This window comes from Balaenoptera acutorostrata, chromosome 15 (genome assembly GCF_949987535.1).
Source record: "Balaenoptera acutorostrata chromosome 15, mBalAcu1.1, whole genome shotgun sequence".
Lineage (NCBI taxonomy): Eukaryota > Metazoa > Chordata > Mammalia > Artiodactyla > Balaenopteridae > Balaenoptera > Balaenoptera acutorostrata.
In genome coordinates this window covers 76757964-76779960 of record NC_080078.1, presented here as the reverse complement: position 1 = coordinate 76779960, position 21997 = coordinate 76757964, and the positions used below count along the sequence as shown (strand labels likewise).

At 47.1% G+C, this 21997-nt stretch overlaps 1 long non-coding RNA gene across 1 annotated transcript; it reads left to right on the top strand.

Annotated features, from left to right (window-relative positions):
• Nucleotides 1–3192: 3192 nt before the first annotated feature.
• LOC130704944 (uncharacterized) lies at nucleotides 3193–20370 on the top strand. Its single transcript, XR_009005502.1, has 3 exons — nucleotides 3193–3269; nucleotides 7797–7878; nucleotides 20030–20370. It is a non-coding gene; the product is annotated as an uncharacterized LOC130704944 (long non-coding RNA).
• Nucleotides 20371–21997: the final 1627 nt, after the last annotated feature.

Sequence of the window (21997 nt, the reverse complement as noted above, 5' to 3'; positions counted from 1 at the left end):
CCACCTGGACTTCAGCAGCACCCGCCTGAGCCCTCCACGCCCTGGCTTTGCAGCCGTCGCGTGGCTTACCCATTGCCACCCTCAGAACTCTTGACCCTGGCCTCCAGGCCCCTCCTGCAGCCTCCTCTGCCCTCTCTCTGCACTGCCTTCTCTCTGCTGCCCATTTGGGCTCCTCCCTTTTCTCAGGTCTGGGCAATGCTGTTCCCCCTGCCCGGAATGCTCTTCTTCTGCCCCTCCCAACCCCCTTTGTCCAGCTCAAGGTCTCCCAAATGGCAAACGTGAGATGATTCGATAGAGCCAGTGCACGCGGCATCCAGTAACACTGAATCCTATCGTGATTCTTCTTTCCTTTTTCCAGTTACCACAAAGACAACATCTTGATTTGGTGCTTTAGCACCTCTCTAAGCCTTGCTCATCATCCTTTGAAACAAAGAAAGAACAGGCCCTGGCTTAGTGCAGAATGCAGCCCCTCTGTTTAGGTGTATTGTTTTTATTTCTATGGTTACCATCCTCCTGCAACAAGACATGCTGGTTTTCCATTTACACTGCTGATAGAGTTTTCCTTTCGAATAAAAGTTTCCTAGTAAAAACAAAAATAGATTTAATTAAAGAAAAATATTAAACAAAGGATTATTCTGGTGGTGTGTGGATGTGGGGAAAACGGAGACAGTGGCCTTTGAATGAATAAAACTGGGTAAACGGGGCTTCCCTGGTGGCGCAGTGGTTGAGAATCTGCCTGCCAATGCAGGGGACACGGGTTCGAGCCCTGGTCTGGAAGATCCCACATGCCGCGGAGCAACTAGGCCCGTGAGCCACAACTACTGAGCCTGCGCGTCTGGAGCCTGTGCTCCACAACAAGAGAGACCACGATGGTGAGAGGCCCACGCACCGCGATGAAGAGTGGTCCCCGCTTGCCGCAACTAGAGGAAGCCCTCGCACAGAAACGAAGACCCAACACAGCCTATAAATAAATAAATAATAATTAAAGGTGCTAATAATTAAAAAAAAAAAAAAGTTAAAAAAAAAAAACTGGGTAAACAGTTTGGGGGGGCGCAAAATGGGTGAAGGTGGTTAAGAGGTACAAACTTCCAGTTAACAGATAAATAAGTCCTGGGGATGTAATGTACAGCATGGTGACTATAGTTAACAATACTGTATTGTATATTTGAAAGTTGCTAAGAGTAGATCCTAAAACTTCTCAACACAAGAAAAAAATTTTTGTAAATATGTGTGGTGATGGATGTTAACTTATCGTGGTGATCATTTTATAATATATACAAATATCAAACCATTATGTTACACACCTAATACAATGTTATCGTCAATTACATCTCAATAAAAATAAAATAGAGAAAGCAGTGAACAATGGCTAGGAGCTTGGACAGGGTGAGACAGCCCTGGGCAAATCCCAACTCCATCACTTACCATCAAGGCCCTTCTCCTGACCTCTCCTTAGCTTCCTCATCTGTAAAATGGGAAAACAGACCCCACCTCATAGGGACTCTTGTGCAGAATAATGAGAGAATGTAGGAAAGCCACAGGCCCAATGCCTGACATAGAGCACACAGTCTAGATATGGCCATGATAATTATCACGAGTGTTGATGGGAAGAAAACACATCTCTTACCAGCTGGGATGAGTTCTGCTCAGAGGAGAGGAACTTTCATAGTGCGGGGAAATAATCTGAAGGTGTGGACTGTGTGGTCCTAAGGTTGGAAGGAGTCCACAGAGCAATAGCTGAGAAGCTACACAAGGGATGTGAGCAGCATGGGGCGGGGGGCAGTAGCAGGGTCCAGAAGAAGCCATGGAAGGGACTGCAGTGTTGCTAAGCAACACATCCTGATGCTGGAGTTGGCAGAAATGCAAAGGGACCGAGACATCAATAAAATCAGCTTCCTCTGTGCTGCTCCAGAATCATGAATAAAATGTGCCCATCACAGCTGCCATCGGGATACGGAATCTGGGAAGGTAGAAAACAAGAAGGAGCCCATGCCATGTGGAAGATGGACCCCTGCAGAAGTGGGAAGGGCAATGCTGAGATGCAGAGAGGAGAATAGTAGCTCAGTGGAGGGTGGAAATGAGAGTGGGAGGAGCAAGAGATACTTCAGCTCGGTGAATGGCAGAAATCTTGAGGATGGCGTCCTTGGACTTCCCCTAAATGCAGGATTTGAGAACATCTACCAACCAACACCTGGGTTACAATGAGATTCTGTCGTCCTTTCAAGGCAGAATTGTTTGTGACCTTAACAAATTTGCTGTGAAAATAACAGGTGTAGGTAAGATACGCTTGGGCCCCCAGGCCAAGGGTAAAGAGCCAGGCCTCTTTGTTAAACTTTTTTTTCCACTTAGCTGAGTCGATAAATCTCCCTTGGCCTTTGGATACTTGAGGTTGAATTTCATGTTACTTAGCAGATGAAAGAATTCTAATTTATAGAAAACAGAGGCATTAATTACTCTCCCATTTTACAGATGAGGAAACTGAAGCTCCACCTCCTTCTATCTCTTTACTCTGATTTCTGAGGCTGTAGCCTTCCTCCTTACCTGAGACATTCCTCCTCTGTTCTCTCTCAGCCAATGGAAAGAGAAAGAGACGATGCTCACACCCCATTGGCTACTTTTTGTCACAAGGAAGTCTAGGAAATGTAGTTTTTCTTCTAGGCAGCCAGATTCCTGGCTTTTATGAGAGACCTGAGAGGGATGGGGGTGGGGGGGGACACCCCGCAGCCTCTGCTGCAGCTCAGCTTCCCCTGCCCTGTCCCCCACCAGGACAGATGGGAGACAGATGACCCTCAAGCCCGACACCAGCGTGACAAGGCATCTTGATCACAATGGCCTGGCTGGGTCGTCCCTGCAGGAGGACAGCACTTGATCTGGGCCGGGTCACGCATTCTGCAAACAACAGGCCAGAAGGGGAAAGGCAGGGAGCAAAGAAGAAGAGCACCACCCGCAAAGGACTTCGCCCCCTTCCTGGGACTCCAGGGGAGTCCAGGTCTTCCCTCCATGCAGCTGGCTCCGTCCCACATCAGACACCAGAGACGGATGCTGAGCTGAGGGGACCCTCCCTTCCCCCACCCAGGGCAGTCACTCTCTGCATTGGGCTGGAAACTCCACCCTTTGGACGAGATGCTAATTATAGTTCCCTGTGTGCCCTCTGTCACCTGCTAAAAATAGGCTGTCTTGTGTTTTCATCTCCACAGGTGCAGCTGAGTTTGGGGAAATAGCGACGTTTTTAGCACTGGTGCAAGTAGATGACTGACTCCTGGACTCAGGTAACCAGGTCTGTCTGTGCGGGAACTTGTTTCCGGGAGTAAGACCCATGGCAGTGGGCCAATCAGAAGAGGTTCTGCAACCCCACGGGCTCAGCGGGGGCTGAGCGATGGTGGGAGGACAGTGCTCCTGGGTCAGCCTCGCACGTGGAGGTGGCCTGCAGAGCTGGGAGCATCAGCGATCGGCTGCCGAGGCTGAGAGTCATTTGTCATCCAGGCAGGAGGGAGGCAGTTAAAGCAGGGCCCTGGCAGTGCACGGGGGCCCCAAATCCCCGATGAAGGCCAGGAAACAGGGATGTTGGAATGAGATGGGGAGGGGGTCCTGAAGGCGATAGAGGTGTGCAGGGAGGGGGGAGAGGGGATTGAGAAGTTTCATTCATTCATTCACTTATTTATCTGACAAATATTTATTGAGTCGTACTGCGTGCCAGGCTCTCTGCTAGGTGCTGGGTTGAAAGGGACAGATAGGATCCCTCATTCATTTATTAATTTAATAGTCCAACAAACACATACTGAGCCAGACACTACCCTGGGGATACAACAGTGAACAAAATCCCTTCCCTCCTGGAGCTAAAATTCTACTGGGGGTGGGGTGGGGTCCAATACCCTCTTCCCCCAAAAGCAAATGAATATCATGAAATATCACGATCCAGCGATTTTAGCAAAGGAAAACACCCACTTCCCAGGAGACCAGAGCCCACCAGGCGCTAAGAAAGGGGGTGGGAGTTGGAGGAACAGGTGTAGCCTTTATGACAAGGAACCTTCTTCCCGATCTTCAGGGGAACCCAGTGTTGGCTGCAGCCTGAGAGAGGGACCCATGGCTCCAGGGCCCCCTGCGCCCCTCAGATGAGCCCCTCCCAGCACCCGGGGAGATGCCCCAGACAAAGAAAACTCCCCCACTGGCCCACCAGGCCCCTGTGTGCAGCAAAGCCCCGAAGCCAGAAGAGTCTCAGCACAGGATGCAGGCTTCTGAGGGTCTGACCCAGGACGTATGACATTGGGAATGGAGCAAAAGAGGAGGATCCCACAGTTATAAATTCCTCAGAATTTCAAGGAGGACCCAGCTCTCCTGCCAGCTCAGTGTCGGGGAGCTACTGCTGGGCTCTATGTGGTCGGAAGGGTTTGCCAGGCTGTGTAGACACACCATGTGTAGACACTGCAGTGTCCAGACTGCAGGATTCCGCTCAGCAAAGAGCGCCCAGGTACAGAGTTCACCTGAATATTTAATGGCCTGGTCCCTGGAAACTGTGTTTCCATCTTTACTGCTCCGGGACTGAATCACCGCCAAGCTCCTCCTGTCCCTGGCAGGAACTGCTGTGAGCAGGTCCAGGACAAGCCGTAGGAAGCTGCTCCAGCCCGGTGGGGGTGGGGCTGTCTCCACGGCACAGAATGGGGCTCAGGTTCAGCTACTCTCTGGCCCCCTGGGAGGGGCCATCGTTGCTGTCATCTCTGGTTTTACTGTCTCACGTGAGAGATGAGAAACCTCTCAATCCAGGAATAACAGCTCAAAGCCTCTCGCTCTCCCCGCTGCAGGTGGGTCCCAGCGTGTAGCATGAACTTGAGTGCAGTCCATCTCGGGTCATAAAGCTACGGACCCTGCTCATTCTCCCCTGGAGGCGAGGGCCCAGACCCCGCCCGCCGGCTCTGCAGCCCCGCTCTGCAGGCACTGGGGACTCAGGGTTTGCCTGTTCTTAGCAGGGGCGGTGGATGAGACAGGGGCAGAGAGTGGGAGGTCACAGAAGAGGTGCATGGAGTCTGGAAAAGAGGAAACACCTGGGTGAACTATTTCCATGTTGCCTGTTTGGAGGCCAGATCTTGGAATGCCAAGAAATGTGACCTAAGAAGGTCACAGAGTGAAACCGTTCCTGAGTGTTTTCTGTGCAGGAAGACAACACATCACAACAGTTAGGTTCCTGAGAGCACGGCCTCTGGAGGAGGATTCTCTGGGCCCAAATCCCAGCCCACCACTTAACTAGCTGTGTGACCTCAGGCAAGTTATGTAACCTCTCTGTGCCTCAGTTTCCTCACCTGAAAAACGAGGATAATGAGAGTCCCTGTTGCATAGGATCATGGGACAGATTAGAGCAGAAAGTAGCAATGAAGTGCTCAGCAGGGCCTGCCCATAGGACTCAGGGCTTAAAATTCTAGGTGACATCATCTTCACCATCACCATCATCATCACAACTGCATTTGATGACACTCTGGTGACCTTCATTCCTGGCCTTATCAGCTCCATGTGGTTTTTTGCTGGGACCAGTTCCATCCCCTGGTTCACACCTTTATCCTGTAGAAACGCAGGCTGAGAAGGATGCTCTGAGGTCACCCCCCTCATCGCCATCACCATCAACAGCCTCAGACGTCACTGAGCCCACGACAGGTGCTAGCCCATCGTCCCTCAGGTGGCGGCACTCTACAGTTTGCAGAGCAGGTGATTTCTCATTCACCTTTTCAGCATCCGCTGATCCTGGACGCACAGAGATTCCTTGATAAATGTTTATTGAATGAACTGATCAAAGATGAGACTAAGGCACCGGCAGATGTAGGCTCCCAGGCTCCTGGTGATGCTTCTTTCTCTCTAGAGCTTTCTTCTCTGCCTGCCCATAAAAGATCTTCGTCCAACTAGGTCGATCCTGTGCTGTCCTCTGTAATTGTTTGGAGTGGCTGGAGTTGGTCATCTTAGAGGGGCTGCATCACAGTGGCCCAGGACTGGGACAGGCAAGAAGCACGACGTTATCATCATGGACATTCATAATAATAACACCATCACATTTACAACCTGCTTTACAGACTTCAAGGAATTAAGCATCCATCGCCCTTGAAAGAGAAAGATAAACACTTAGCCAGAAAGAGAGGGAGGAAGGAGAGATTTAAGAATGAGCGGGGGATGCATTTTCCAGCATTGAGTGAGAACACGTGTTTCTTCCTGGTCTCAAGATCAAAAAGGATACCCAGAGGACAAAAGCACTCGAGAAAGACTATGCTTTATCCTGAAGATTAGCCCACAACAGAGAGTCAGGGAGTCTGTAGTAATGGAGGCTTTGGGATTTTTTTTTTTTTTAATTAAGAAGCAGGAGGACAGAGAGCAGCGGGCCGCGAGGCCAGAGCTTTGGAAGGTGCGTCTGCGTCTGGCCGCCTGGCAGCAGCTCAGGGTGGGTGCACCCCTGGGAGCCAGCCCGCCGTTCTTCCCCACAGCCCTTTCTGCTCTCCGCTTAAGGATAAGCAACTTTTATGGCTTGTCTCTCGAGCGCTATTGGAAGCAAAGCCACCAATTACAGGCTAAATCTCCAAGCATCCCTACAGAAATCTCTCTTCCTAAACCCAAAGCCCTGATTCCGGGGCAGCCTCTTGACCAGACTCATCTGTGAGCCTGATTAGCGACCCGCTGACGACAGTGGGCTGACCTCACAGGCACTTACGGCGTGGGGCCTGGGTCCTGAGCGCTCCTGTGCGTTAACTCGCTTAATCCTCACCTGGACGCAGCCACACGGCCCCATCGGGAGCCTCAGGTCACAGGGGCAGAGTCAGGCTGGGCAGGGTTGACACCCCCTGGGGCCCGTGGCTGCAGGGCTACAGAGCGGGAGTCCCGGCCCGCAGCACTGACCCCGGACCGCCAGCCGAGCACTGACTGTGTCCTCGCTGGTGGAAGAGGGGCTTCAGTGACAGCCCCAGACACCAGTATTGCTCCTGATGCCTCTTTCCAGGAAAAGGTCCTTCTCTCCTGAGACAGTGAATCCAGTGCAACTGGACACTGAAGGAGACCTCCCTGGAGGACTTGGAATTTTTGCTGAAGTCCCAAAGCTAGAGGTGTTGGAACCCACTCATTCTAAAGAGGGTTCTGGAAACATCCATGGGAGCCGGTGACCACCACCCACACGTGAGAGAAGAGGGACATGTGGAAGGAGATTCCCAGGAGGGAATTCACAACAGGTGAATTTGAACAGCTCAGATTGTTGTGAGATTGAACGTTGACATATCCTGCGCTGGACTCCTTAGTTCTTAAAAGATGCACCTGTTCTTAGGGCTGAGCGAGTCTGAGAGGCTTCAAGATCTGCCCAAGATGTCAAGCAGGGCGCAAGGGAGGAACCATAGAGTCTTAGTGGGCTCAGGCTGCTATAACGAATTACCATAGCCTGGGCAGCTTCAACAACAAACATTTATTTCTCACAGTTCTGGAGGCTGGGAAGTCCAAGATCAAGGTGCTGGCCAATTCGGCTCCTGGTGAGCACCAACTTGCTGGCTGCTAGACAAGCCACCTTCTCGCTGTCCCCTCACATGGCAGAGCAGGGAGAACAGGAGCAAGCTCTCTTGTTATAGGAGTCTCTTCTTATAAGAGCACTAATCCCACCCTGAGGGCTCCACCCTCATGACCTCATTGCTTCCCAAAGGCCCCACCTCCTAATACCCTCACATTGGGATTAAGGCTTCAACATATGAAGCGAGTGATGGACACACACGACATCCATCACATGGCACACAGTTAAAGCCACCAAAGGAAGCATGCACTCCATTCAATGAGTATTTCTGCTTCAGGATGACAACGCAGGAGTCGCAGAAAATCAGCCCTGGTCTCCTTGAAAGCCTTCAGGTTAGAGAGACTGATGAAATCCCCAAGGTAAGTTATAATTGGTTTATTCCACTTGTAACCAGAGCAACATGTCCAGGACACCAACAGTGTTGGCGGGGGGGGGGGGGAAGGTGAAAGCCTGGGGTGATGTCAGGTAGCTCGGGACTCGAGTCCTCCTTGTGCCTGGACTCCCTGCCTGAGGGACCCTCAGCACATTGTTCTCCCTTCCTGAGCTGCAGTTTCTCCCATCTCTAACATGGGAATCATCATACCTGCCCTGACCCCCAAGGGTGGCTGTAAAACCCAGGAGGAGCCCTCTTATCCAGAACAACTAGGACCATCAGAGGGTCCATTAGTAAAACTAAATTGACTGAAGTGCGGAATTTTTTAGAAAGGTACAGTCACATCCTTACACAGGTTAACAGAAAACACATACGTGTCCATTAATTAGTGAAGATTTTCACAACAGAGACAATGAGTTGTTTTTTTTTTTAGCATCTTTATTGGAGTATAATTGCTTTACAATGGTGTGTTAGTTTCTGCTTTATAACAAAGTGAATCAGTTATACATATACATATGTTCCCATATCTCTTCCCTCTTGCATCTCCCCCCCTCCCGCCCTCCCTATCCCACACCTCTAGGTGGTCACAAAACACAGAGCCGATCTCCCTGTGCTATGCGGTTGCTTCCCACTAGTTATCTATTTTACATTTGGTAGTGAATATATGTCCATGCCACTCTCTCTCTTTGTCACATCTTACCCTTCACCCTCCCCATATCCTCAAGTCCATTCTCTAGTAGGTCTGTGTCTTTATTCCCGTCTTGCCACTAGGTTCTTCATGACCTTATTTTTTTTTTTGCTTAGATTCCATATATATGTGTTAGCATAGAGAGACAATGAGTTTTAATGTGAGTCTGCTGTTGGATTCTCCCATTGTCTCCTTTCTTTCATATCATCATACAGTGTTCAGTTTTAGTTTCTTGATAGCGGGATCACGACTTAAAGATGCTTGCAAAGCAATCTGAGTGCAGAATCTTCTAGACCAGAAGAAGGTGAACCACATATGTTTTTTTTTTTTTTTTTTAATTTATTTATTTTTGACTGTGTTGGGTCTTCGTTTCTGTGCGAGGGCTCTCTCCAGTTGTGGCAAGCGGGGGCCACTCTTCATCACGGCGCGCGGGCCTCTCACTATCGCGGCCTCTCTTGTTGCGGAGCACAGGCTCCAGATGCGCAGGCTCAGTAATTGTGGCTCACGGGCCCAGCCGCTCCGCGGCATGTGGGATCCTCCCAGACCAGGGCTCGAACCCGCGTCCCCTGCATTAGCAGGCAGACTCCCAACCACTGCGCCACCAGGGAAGCCCCACATATGTAATTTTTAAATTTCTAGTAGCCACATTTGAAAAAAAAACTTTAAAAAAACAGATGACGTTAATTTTAATGATATATTTTATTTAACCAAACATATCTGAAACATTTTCAGTTCAACATATCATAAATTAAAAAATCAAGATATTTGACATGTTTTTCATATCAATCTTCAAAATCTGGTGTGTATTTTACACTCAGTGCCTCTATATGTTTATCAGAGACAGTTGATCTGCATTTAGATTTCAGGAAAGTTAAAGTTGAAAAAGTAGATTCGTATAAAGAACTTGTCCCAAATACATTGAAAAGTTTTTCAGTATCTGAATCACGTATCTGTCTTTAATCATGTGAATCGATTACAATGAAACAAAATCAAAACCTCAGTTTTTCAGCCACTCCAGCCACATGTCAAGTGCTCCATAGCCACGTGTGGCAAGTGACTATTTTATTAGGCAGTGCACTGCTAGTGGTATTATATCTCATCTATTTTTCCAATCTCTACTTAAGCTTTTTTCCCTCATCAAATCTTTCTCAACAGTTCAACTTGGTTTGCATAGAAGCAGCTTCTCCCTCTCCTTTTGTATTCCTAGTTATCCATTTGCTATATTTATTTAAGCTATGTAATTACAATCTCAGGTACATCTGGACTGAACAGGTTTGGGAACAAAAACAATGACTTTCAGTAAACAGGCAACTCAGTGTGCGTTTCAGACAGGAGCTGATGGCCCCAAGCTGTAGGCTTATCCATATACATGTTTACAGAGGAATGGCGAGCTTCAGATAAACAGGTGAGTCAGGTAAGAGAGGTTGGATAAGAGAGGTCCTGCTCTGCATTTAAAGCCCTACATGCCATGAATGGATTGCAAAAAGTGCTCAAAACTACTGCTTATTATTATTATTGTTAAATTATGATTGTTGTTATCTCTGCTAGTATAAAAGCCCAACAATCCACCAATGCCCTCCTCAGATGACTGCCCAACCAATATCCTTTCCCGCATTCCTCTTTTCAAACACAAGCCCAACTTTGCCTTGTTTTCTGTTTTGGGTTTTTTTTTTAACTGCAGTTTTATTGAGGTGTAATTCACACACCAAACAACTCACCTATTTAAATTGAGACATGCTGATGGTGGCCCAACTTTGCCTTGGTGGCCACCTGTGCCCGTGCAGCCCCTCGGCTCAGGGGATGCTGACCGGATCCTCTGCTCCAGGGTCACCCCTATTAGTCAACGGTAATTAGTCTACAGCCATCCCCTAGAGATTGTTAGTGGTCCAAGGTGGGCACATGGCCCAACATGGCCAGTTGTATCAGAGAGAAGAGTATATATCCCACGCTCCAAGGAGAGGTTTCTCTCTCAATGCCAGTAAACCTGGACAAGGAGACACGTGGTCCCAGTTGCCGATGGCGGTTATCGCGTGACCAAGAGGGGAATTGACTTAAGTATGAAACCAGAACCGCGGCTGGCAAAGCAGAGAGGCTAGTGGTGGCGTATAGCCGCTGAATCCCTGGATTCAGCTGCTGGACCCACCCTGAAGTCCTCCTGACGGGTAGCCTCTCCCTTACAGGAGATAAATTCCTTTGCAGTGTAAATCAGATTCATTAGGGATTTCAGTTACATGCTGGCAAATGCAAGTAAATGGACACACCATCCCTTCCAAAAAGCCTACTCTGACCCCCCAGCACCCAGCAATCCCTCCCCCTTCTGAACCTCAGGACCTTTCTCACTGCACTAACCCACTCCACCCTGTGTGCTATTTATGTCCCCCACCAGGCATGAACCTGCTGAGAAAAAGATCTGATTCATCTCTCTCCCCTCCTTAGCCCAGGGCTCTGCACTTAGTAGGTGCTTTGTAAATTGTATTGCACAAATAAACGTATATTTGTATTGCAGTTGCTTTAGAAAGCCAGATAGAAGGGTGAAAGCACTGCTTTGTTTTTGTTTTTAAGAAACTCATCACTGAGATGTAAACTGTTCCGTGACAACGCTGCAGTACTTTGATGCCAGTAAAGACAGGTTTTAAGATGTTTTATTGTATTGGGACAAACTGCACATCCATAAAAGCTTCATCCGTCTTTTTCTCAGTTGATGGCATTTAAAGACTCAGTAATTTCCTTCCTACAACTGATATCCCTCTTTAACATTCAAACTCCCTTTAACAGATGTAGCACTTTCCAACCAACCCATCTGGACAGGTGGCAGGCACGCTAAATCTCCTCCATGCGCCTGGGGCATTCTGGGCACTAATGGAATGTTCATCCATTTATTCTTTATCTGCGGGGGCTGCCCGTCCTTAGGGGGAATGAACCCCAGCCATTAGAATAAAATGCAGGCTGAGTCTTTAAAAGAGAAAGTCAGAAGTGCCCTGGAAACTTTAGAGATGGTATTTCAGGAGGGCAATGTTGGTTTCAGGTTAAATCCAAGGTTACTGTTCCAGGGCCCTCCTGCAGATGGGCAGAGGCCACAGGGACCAAGGGTGAGGACACCCTCAGCATCAGGGCCCAAGGTGCAGATTTCCAATGCCCCCATTTCCACCCAAGCTGGTCATTCCCATAGTAAAAGACAACTCCATCCTTCCAGGCGATCAGGCCAAATCTTGAGGTTGGTCTTAATGCTTCTCTTCCTCTTGTTCCCCCACATCCAATCTAACAACCAATCCTTTTGGCTTTACCTTTAAACTATGGCTGGAATTTGATCACCTCCCACCTCCACCACGAATGGTCCGAGCAGTCATCCTCTCTCACTGGACTGTTGCAGTTGCCTCCTCACTGGTCTCCCTGCATTGACTCTCGCCACCACCCCCCGCCCCTGGCAGTTCATCCTCCACAGGCAGTCAGAGGAATCCTTTCAAATAACATGTCAAAACCTACAAAGTCCTCTGCACAAAACTCTCAAATCACATTCCATGACCCTTAAAATGTGACACAAATTTCTTTGCCATGGTCTAGAAAGCCATATCTAATCTCAGCTGTGGCTCTTCTCCCCCTTGCTCCCTCATGCCAGGCACACTCCCACCGCAGGGCCTTTGCACATGTTGTTCCCTCTGTCTGTAACAGTCTTCCTCCAGATGTGCACATGGAAGACACTCTTCATTCCTCAGGCCTCTGCCCAAAAGGCACACCTCAGAGGGGACTTCCAGGACCTCCAGTCTAAAGTAGCCCCCCCAGACCTCTCTATCCCAATACCTTGTCTGATGTAATAGCATCTATTACTACCTAGAATAACACACAGTTAAATATGTATATGTACATGTGTATAAGTGTGTGTGCATGTATGTGTGCACACATATATATGTTTATAAGATTGTGCTTGTTGGGGGGAGACCTTCAAGATGGAAGAGGAGTGGGACGTGGAGATCACCTTCCTCCTCACAAATACATCAAAAATACATCTGCATGTGGAACAACTCCTACAGAACACCCACTGAATGCCGGCAGAAGACCTCAGACTTCCCAAAAGGCAAGAAACAGCCCACGTACCTGGGTAGGGCAAAAGAAAAAAGAAAAAACAGAGACAAAAGAATAGGGATGGGACTTGCACCTCTGGGAGGGAGCTGTGAAGGAGGAAAAGTTTCCACACACTAGGAAGCCCCTTCACTGGCAGAGACAGGGATGGTGGGTGGAAGCTTCGGAGCCACGGAGGAGAGCGCAGCAACAGGGGTGCGGAGGGCAAAGTGGAGGGATTCCCGCACAGAGGATCGGTGCCGACCAGCACTCACCAGCCTGAGAGGCTTGTCTGCTCACCTGCCGGGGTGGGCGGGGGCTGGGAGCTGAGGCTCGGGCTTCTCAGGTCAGATCCCAGGGAGAGGACTGGGATTGGCTGTGTGATCACAGCCTGAAGGGGGCTAGTGCGCCACGGCTAGCCGGGAGGCAGTCCAAGAAAAAGTCTGGACCTGCGGAAGAGGCAAGAGACCATTGTTTCCGGGTGCGCGAGGAGAGGGGTTTCAGAGCGCCGCCTAAATGAGTTCCAGAGACAGGCGCGAGCCACGGCTATCAGCACGGACCCCAGAGACGGGCATGAGATGCTAAGGCTGCTGCTGCCGCCAACAAGAAGCCTGTGTGCAAGCACGGGTCACTCTCCACACCTACCCTCCCAGGAGCCTGTGCAGCCCGCCACTGCCAGGGTCCCGTGATCCAGGGACAACTTCCCCGGGGGAACACACAGCGTGCCTCAGGCTGTTACAACGTCACGCCGGCCTCTGCCACCGCAGGCTCGCCCCGCATCCGTACCTCTCCCTCCCCCCGCCTGAGTGAGCCAGAGCCCTGTCACCAGCCACGGCTTTAACCCCCTCCTGTCTGGGCGGGGAACAGATGCCTGAGGACAACCTACATGCAGAGGCGGGGCAAATCCAAAGCTGAACCCCAGGAGCTGTGCAAACAAAGAAGAGAAAGGGAAATTTCTCCCAGCAGCCTCAGGAGCAGCAGATTAAATCCCCACAATCAACCTGATGTACCCTGCATCTGTGGAATACCTGAATAGACAACAAATCATCCCAAAATTGAGGCGGTGGACTTTAGGAGCAAGTGTAGACTTGGGGTCTGCTGTCTGCAACTGATTTCTTTCTGATATTTATGTTTATCTTAGTTTAGTTTTTAGTGCTTCTTATCATTGGTGGATTTCTTTATTGGTTTGGTTGCTCTCTTTTTTTTTTAATTACTTTTTTTTATGTTAATAATTTTTTAATTATTTATTTATTTTTCTTTCTTTTTTTCTCCCTTCTGAGCCGTGTGGCTGACAGGGTCTTGGTGCTCTGGCCTGGTGCCTGGCCTGAGCCTCTGAGGTGGGAGAGCTGAGTTCAGGACATTGGACCACCAGAGACCTCCCAGCCCCACATAATATCAATTGGCGAGAGCTCTCCCAGAGATCTCTGTCTCAACGCTAAGACCCAGCTCCACCCAACGGCCAGCAAGCTCTAGTGCTGGATGCCCCATGCCAAACAACAAGCAAGACAGGAACACGACCCCACCCATTAGCAGAGAGGCTGCCTAAAATCATACTAAGTTCACAGACACCCCAAAACACACCACCGGACACAGCCCTGCCCACCAGAAAGACAAGATCCAGCCCCACCCACCAGAACACAGGCACCAGTCCCCTCCACCAGGAAGCCTACACAAGCCACTGAACCAATCTCATCCACTGGGGGCAGACACCAAAAACAATGGGAACTACGAACAAGCAGCCTGTGAAAAGGAGACCCCAAACACAGTAAGTTAAACAAAACGAGAAGACAGAGAAATATGCAGCAGATGAAGGAGCAAGGTAAAAACCTACCAGACCAAACAAATGAAGAGGAAATATCCAGTCTACCTGAAAAAGAATTCAGAGTAATGATAGTAAAGATGATCCAAAATCTTGGAAATAGAATGGAGAAAATACAAGAAACGTTTAACAAGGACCTAGAAGAACTAAAGAGCAAACAAACAATGATGAACAACACAATAAATGAAATTAAAAATTCTCTAGAAGGAATCAATACCAGAATAACTGAGACAGAAGAACGGGTAAGTGACCTGGCAGATAAAATAGTGGAAATAACTACTGCAGAGCAGAATAAAAAAGAATGAAAAGAATTGAGGACAGTCTCAGAGACCACTGGGACAACATTAAATGCAGCAACATTCAAATTATAGGAGTCCCAGAGAAGAAGAGAAAAACAAAGGGTCTGAGAAAATATTTGAAGAGATTATAGTTGAAAACTTCCCTAACATGGGAAAGGAAATAAGCAATCAAGTCCAGGAAGCACAGAGAGTCCCACACAGGATAAATCGAAGGAGAAACACGCCAAGACACATATTAATCAAACTATCAAAAAATTAAATACAAAGAAAAAATTTTAAAAGCAGCAAGGGAAAAACAACATATAACATACAAGGGAATCCCCATAAGGTTAACAACTGATCTTTCAGCAGAAACTCTGCAAGCCAGAAGGGAGTGGCAAGACATATTTAAAGTGATGAAAGGGAAAAACCTACAACCAAGATTACTCTACTGGCAAGGATCTCATTCAGATTCAATGGAGAAATTAAAACCTTTACAGATAAGCAAAAGTTAAGAGAATTCAGCACCAGCAAACCAGCTTTACAACAAATGCTAAAGGAACTTCTCTAGGCAGGAAACACAAGAGAAGGAAAAGACCTACAAAAACAAACCCAAGGGCTTCCCTGGTGGCGCAGTGGTTAAGAATCTGCCTGCCAATGCAGGGGACACAGGTTCAAGCCCTGGTCCAGGAAGATCCCACATGCCGTGGAGCAACTACGCCCGTGTACCACAACTACTGAGCCTGCGCTCTAGAGCCCACGTGCCACAACTACTGAGCCCACGTGCCACAGCTACTGAAGCCTGCACGCCTAGAGCCCGTGCTCCGCAACAAGAGAAGCTGCCGCAATGAGAAACCCACGCACCGCAATGAAGAGTAGCCCCCACTTGACACAGCTAAAGAAAACCCGTGCGCAGCAACGAAGGCCTAATGCAGCCAAAAATAAATAAATAAATAAATAAAATTTTTTTAAAAAAACAACACAAGTAAGAAAATGGTAATAGGAACATACATATTGATAATTACCTTAAATATAAATGGATTAAATGCTCCAACCAAAAGACACAGACTGGCTGAATGCATACAAAAACAAGACCCATATATATGCTGTCTACAAGAGACCCACTTCAGACCTAGAGACACGTACAGACTGAAAGTGAGGGGATGGAAAAAGATATTCCATGCAATGGAAATCAAAAGAAAGCTGGAGTAGCAATTCTCATATTAGACAAAATTGACTTTAAATAGAGACTATTACAAGAGACAAAAGAGGACACTACATAATGATCAAGGGATCAATCCAAGAAGAAGATATAACAATTGTAAATATTTATGCACCCAACATAGGAGCACCTCAATACGTAAGGCAAATGCTAACAGTCATAAAAGGCAAAATCGACAGTAATACAATAATAATAGGGGACTTTTAACACCCCACCAATGGACAGATCATCCAGAATGAAAATAAATAAAGAAACACAAGCTTTAAATGACACATTAGGCAAGATGGATTTAATCGATATTTATAGGACATTCCATCAAAAACAACAGAATACACTTTCTTCTCAAGTGCTCATGGAACATTCTCCAGGATAGATCATATCTTGGATCACAAATCAAGCCTTGGTAAATTTAAGAAAATTGAAATCATGTCAAGTATCTTTTCCAACCACAACGCTATAAGACTAGATATCAATTACAGGAAAACAACTGTAAAAAATGCAAACACATGGAGGCTAAACAGTACACTACTAAATAACCAAGAGATCACTGAAGAAATCAAAGAGGAAATCAAAAAATATCTAGAAACAAATGACAATGAAAACATGATGGCCCAAAACCTATGGGATGCAGCAAAAGCAGTTCTAAGAGGAAAATTTATAGCAATACAATCCTACCTCAAGAAACAAGAAAAATCTCAAATAAACAACCTAACCTTACACCTAAAGCAATTAGAGAAAGAAGAACGAAAAAACCCCAAAGTTAGCAGAAGGAAGGAAATCATAAAGATCAGATCAGAAATAAATGAAAAAGAAATGAAGGAAACGATAGCAAAGATCAATAAGACTAAAAGCTGGTTCTTTGAGAAGATAAACAAAATTGATAAACCATTAGCCAGACTCATCAAGAAAAAAAGGGAGAAGACTCAAATCAACAGAATTAGAAATGAAAAAGAAGAATTAACAACTGACACTGCAGAAATAGAAAGGAACATGAGAGATTACTACAAGCAACTGCATGCCAATAAAATGGACAACCTGGAAGAAACAAACAAATTCTTTGAAAAGCACAACCTTCCAAGACTGAACCAGGAAGAAATAGAAAATACAAACAGACCAATCACAAGCACTGAAATTGAAACTGTGATTAAAAATCTTCCAACAAACAAAAGCCCAGGACCAGATGGCTTCACAGGCAAATTCTATCAAACATTTAGTGAAGAGCTAACACCTATCCTTCTCAAACTCTTCCAAAATATAGCAGAGGGAGGAACACTCCCAAACTCATTCTATGAGGCCACCATCGCCCTGATACCAAAACCAGAAAAAACTGTCACAGAAAAAGAAAACTACAGGCCAATACCACTGATGAACATAGATGCAAAAATCCTCAGCAAAATACTAGCAAACAGAATCCAACAGCACATTAAAAGGATCATACACCATGATCAAGTGGGGTTTATCCCAGGAATGCAAGGATTCTTCAGTATACGCAAATCAATCAATGTGATACACCATATTAACAAATTGAAGGAGAGAAACCATACGATCATCTCAGTAGATGCAGAGAAAGCTATTGACAAAATTCAACACCCATTTATGATAAAAACCCTCCAGAAAATAGGCATAGAGAGAACTTTCCTCAACATAATAAAGGCCATATATGACAAACCCACAGCCAACATCGTTCTTAATGGTGAAAAACTGAAACCATTTCCTCTAAGATCAGGAACAAGACAAGGTTGCCCACCCTCACCACTATTATTCAACATAGTTTTGGAAGTTTTAGCCACAGCAGTCAGAAAAGAAAAAGAAATAAAAGGAATCTAAATCAGAAAAGAAGTAAAACTGTCACTGTTTGCAGATGACATGATACTATACACAGAGAATCCTAAAGATGCTACGAGAAAACTACTAGAGCTAATCAATGAATTTGGTAAAGTAGCAGGATACAAAATTAATGCACAGAAATCTCTTGCATTCCCATACACTAATGATGAAAAATCTGAGAGAGAAATTAAGGAAATACTCCCATTTACCATTGCAACAAAAAGAATAACATACCTAGGGATAAACCTACCTAAGGAGACAAAAGACCTGTATGTAGAAAACTATAAGACACTGATGAAAGAAATTAAAAACGATACAAACAGATGGAGAGATATACCATGTTCTTGGATTGGAAGAATCAACATTGTGAAAATGACTATACCCAAAGCAATCTACAGATTCAGTGCAACACTTATCAAATTACCAATGGCATTTTTCACAGAACTAGAACAAAAGATTTCACAATTTGTATGGAAACACAAAAGACTGACCCAGAATAGCCAAGGCAATCTTGAGAAAGAAAAACGGAGCTGGAGGAATCAGGCTCCCTGACTTCAGACTGTACTACAAAGCTACAGTAATCAAGACAGTATGGTACTGGCACAAAAACAGAAATATAGATCAATGGAACAGGATAGAAAGCCCAGAGATAAACCCATGCACATATGGTCACCTTATTTTTGATAAAGGATATCTTTATCTTTTGAGAAAGAATATACAATGGAGAAAAGACAGCCTCTTCAATAAGTGGTGCTGGGAAAACTGGACAGCTATATGTAAAAGAATGAAATTAGAACACTCCCTAACACCATACACAAAAATAAACTCAAAATGGATTAAAGACCTAAATGTAAGGCCAGACACTATAAAACTCTTAGAGGAAAACATAGGCAGAACACTCCATGACATAAATCACACCAAGATCCTTTTTGACCCACCTCCTAGAGAAATGGAAATAAAAACAAAAATAAACAAATGAGACCTAATGAAACTTAAAAGCTTTTGCACAGCAAAGGAAAACATAAACAAGATGAAAAGACAACCCTCAGAATGGGAGAAAATATTTGCAAATGAAGCAACTGACAAAGGATTAATCTCCAAAATTTATAAGCAGCTCATGCAGCTCAATATCAAAAAAACAGACAACCCAATCCAAAAATGGGCAGAAGACCTAAATAGACATTTCTCAAAGGAAGATATACAGATTGCCAACAGACACATGAAATGATGCTCAATATCACTAATCATTAGAAAAATGCAAATCAAAACTGCAATGAGGTATCACCCCACAGCAGTCAGAATGGCCATCATCAAAAAATCTACAAACAATAAATGCTGGAGAGGGTGTGGAGAAAAGGGAACCCTCTTGCACTGTTGGTGGGAATGTAAATTGATACAGCCACTATGGAGAACAGTATAGAGGTTTCTTAAACAACTAAAAATAGAACTACCATATGACCCAGCATTCCTACTACTGGGCATATACCCTGAGAAAACCATAATTCAAAAGGAGTCATGTACCACAATGTTCATGGCAGCTCTATTTACAATAGCCAGGACATGGAAGCAACCTAAGTGTCCATCGACAGTTGAATGGATAAAGAAGACGTGGCACATATATACAATGGAATATTACTCAGCCATAACAAGAAATGAAATTGAGTTATTTGTAGTGAGGTGGATGGACCTAGAGTCTGTCATACAGAGTGAAGTAAGTCAGAAAGAGAAAAACAAATACCGTATGCTAACACATATATATGGAATCTAAAAAAAAAAGTGGTTCTGATGAACCTAGGGGCAGGACAGGAATAAAGACACAGCCGTAGGGAATGGACTTGAGGACATAGGGAGGCAGAAGGGTAAGCTGGGACGAAGTGAGAGAGTGGCATGGACATATATACACTACCAAATCTAAAATAGATAGCTAGTGGGAAGCAGCCACATAGCACAGGGAGATCAGCTCGGTGCTTTGTGACCACCTAGAAGGGTGGGACAGGGAGGGTGGGAGGGAGAAGCAAGAGGGAGGGGATATGGTGATATATGTATACATAGAGCTGATTCACTTTGTTATACAGCAGAAACTAACACAACCTTGTAAAGCAGCTGTACTCCAACAAAGATGTTAAAAAAAAAAGAAAAGATTGTACTTGTGTTGGGGGGTGTGCCTTACTGTTCACTGCCCCCTCTCCCCCCTCCACTGGACTGTCAGCTCTGTGAGAACTGGGCCTTGGTTTGTTTCATTCACAGCTGTCTCCCTGGTGCCTGGCACACAGGAGTCGCTCAGTGAAGAGCTGTTGAATGAATGAACGGGATGCGTGAATGATGGACTCTTCTGAGAGCACTGCCTCCACGGAGAGCTCGGGGGAGACCGACAGGAGCTGGCCTGGCCCAGAGCATCTGACCCCGGCGCTGGACCCCTTGTCCAGCGTCCCTGCAGAAGGAGTCTCTAAGGGCCTGGGCTCCGCTTATGTTTGTGACTTCTCAGCACAAAGGATCACTCTGCAATTACGTAGCCACGGGGATCATTGTGGAAGCCAGAGCCGAGCCGGGCCTCGCTGAATGCGCTTTCCTAGAACAAAGAATCTCAGATCGGCGGGTCTGCTCTCCAGAGATCCAATTCCTGGAGACTCACCACTGCAGCCTCACTGTCCACCAGGACACAGCCGGACAGTCAGGGGCATGTGGAGATCTTGATGAACCTGAGATTCCATCTCAGGCCACCCACACTCCAAGTAAGGAAACTGCAGGACAACAAGGAGACGTAACTGAACACAGACTCAGGGTGCTGGGACAGACCTGACCAAGACCACCTTCCTCCCAGGTCAGGGCTTCTTCCTGATGGAAGTTTCTGGGAGCCTTGGTCCTAAGCCCTTCCTTCACCACTCCTGGTGAGTCAGTAGGACAGGATTACTAGAGCCCAACTTGGCAAATGAGGAAACCGAGGCACGGCCAAGGCAAGTGACTCACCTTTCTTCAAAGGGTTCATTACCAAGGGGTGATTACAGGTGGTTACAGTGTGGGCCTGAGCCAGCAGCCTGGGCTGGGTCCTGGCTCAGCCACTTTCAAACTGAGAAATTGCTAACCTCTGTGTGCCTCAGTTTTTCCATCTGTAAAATGGGTAATAAGCATAACTGACTTGTGGCTTTTTATGAGCGTGAGGAAACCCAGGCATCACCACGGGGAGGAGCCCGACTCTGGAACCAGATGGCAGGTCAACCCACCAGTCCCTCCACCCGCTCCCTCTAAGACCCCGGTTGCGTCACAAATCACCGTCTGCAGAGGGAAACGATGGCAGCACCTCCGCACAGGGTTCTTGTGAGGATTAATTAGGATTTGTAGGGGGTTTTTTTATTATTTTATAAAATTTTCTTGCAGTGCCTCCACAGAGCAAGCACAAAGTAAGTATTTGTTAAATAAATACATTCATAGAGTGCTTGAAAAGTACTCTGTGAAGTTTAGCTGCTCTGATTTTTACTGACAATGTAAGACCAGACCCGGAAGCCGCCCTAACCGATCCGCTCCCTTGCGTTCACATCACGCCCCTGGGACCCCGTGTCCAGGCTCCTCTGTCCACCTGGACCGTCTCTCCTCTGAGGCCACCTCTGCTCTCTCTGCTCCCGTCTCCCCACCCCCGAGCTCCTCAAGACCCTCTCTCCCCCTCACACATACACACTCTCACACACACGCACACACATGCATGCACATGCACAGCCCCTGAGATGCACGCAGACCTCAGCTTTCGCCGTGAGGGTCTGAATCCCGGGCACCTCCCCAAACTCTTCCCCTGGGCTCCTCCAGGCTCCCACCTGCCCACCTGCCCAGCTCAGGAGCAGCCGTACCTGCCAGTACATGCGAGGGGAACCTGCTGGGACCCGCTCCTCCACTCAGGACAAAGGGGCTGGACGCGGTCCTCACACGTCCCCCTCCTGCCCACCCCAACTCTGTCCCCTTCACAGCAACATAACCCTGGGCAGCGCTGTCACCCCATGATGGGCGCCCGGCAGCCATGGCCACCAACACAGGTTGTTCTCTGGTCTCACCTGGGACTGGAAACAGGAATGCCACGGGCTCCATGTGGTCACAGACAGGAAGAGCTCAGAGAGATGAGTCCCACGTGGGATGGCCTGAGCAGGGAGATCAACACCCAGCTGTGGGGGGGCACGGTTACACCCCATGATTATCCATCCCTGGCTGAGCGCCCTGGTTGTCCAGAGA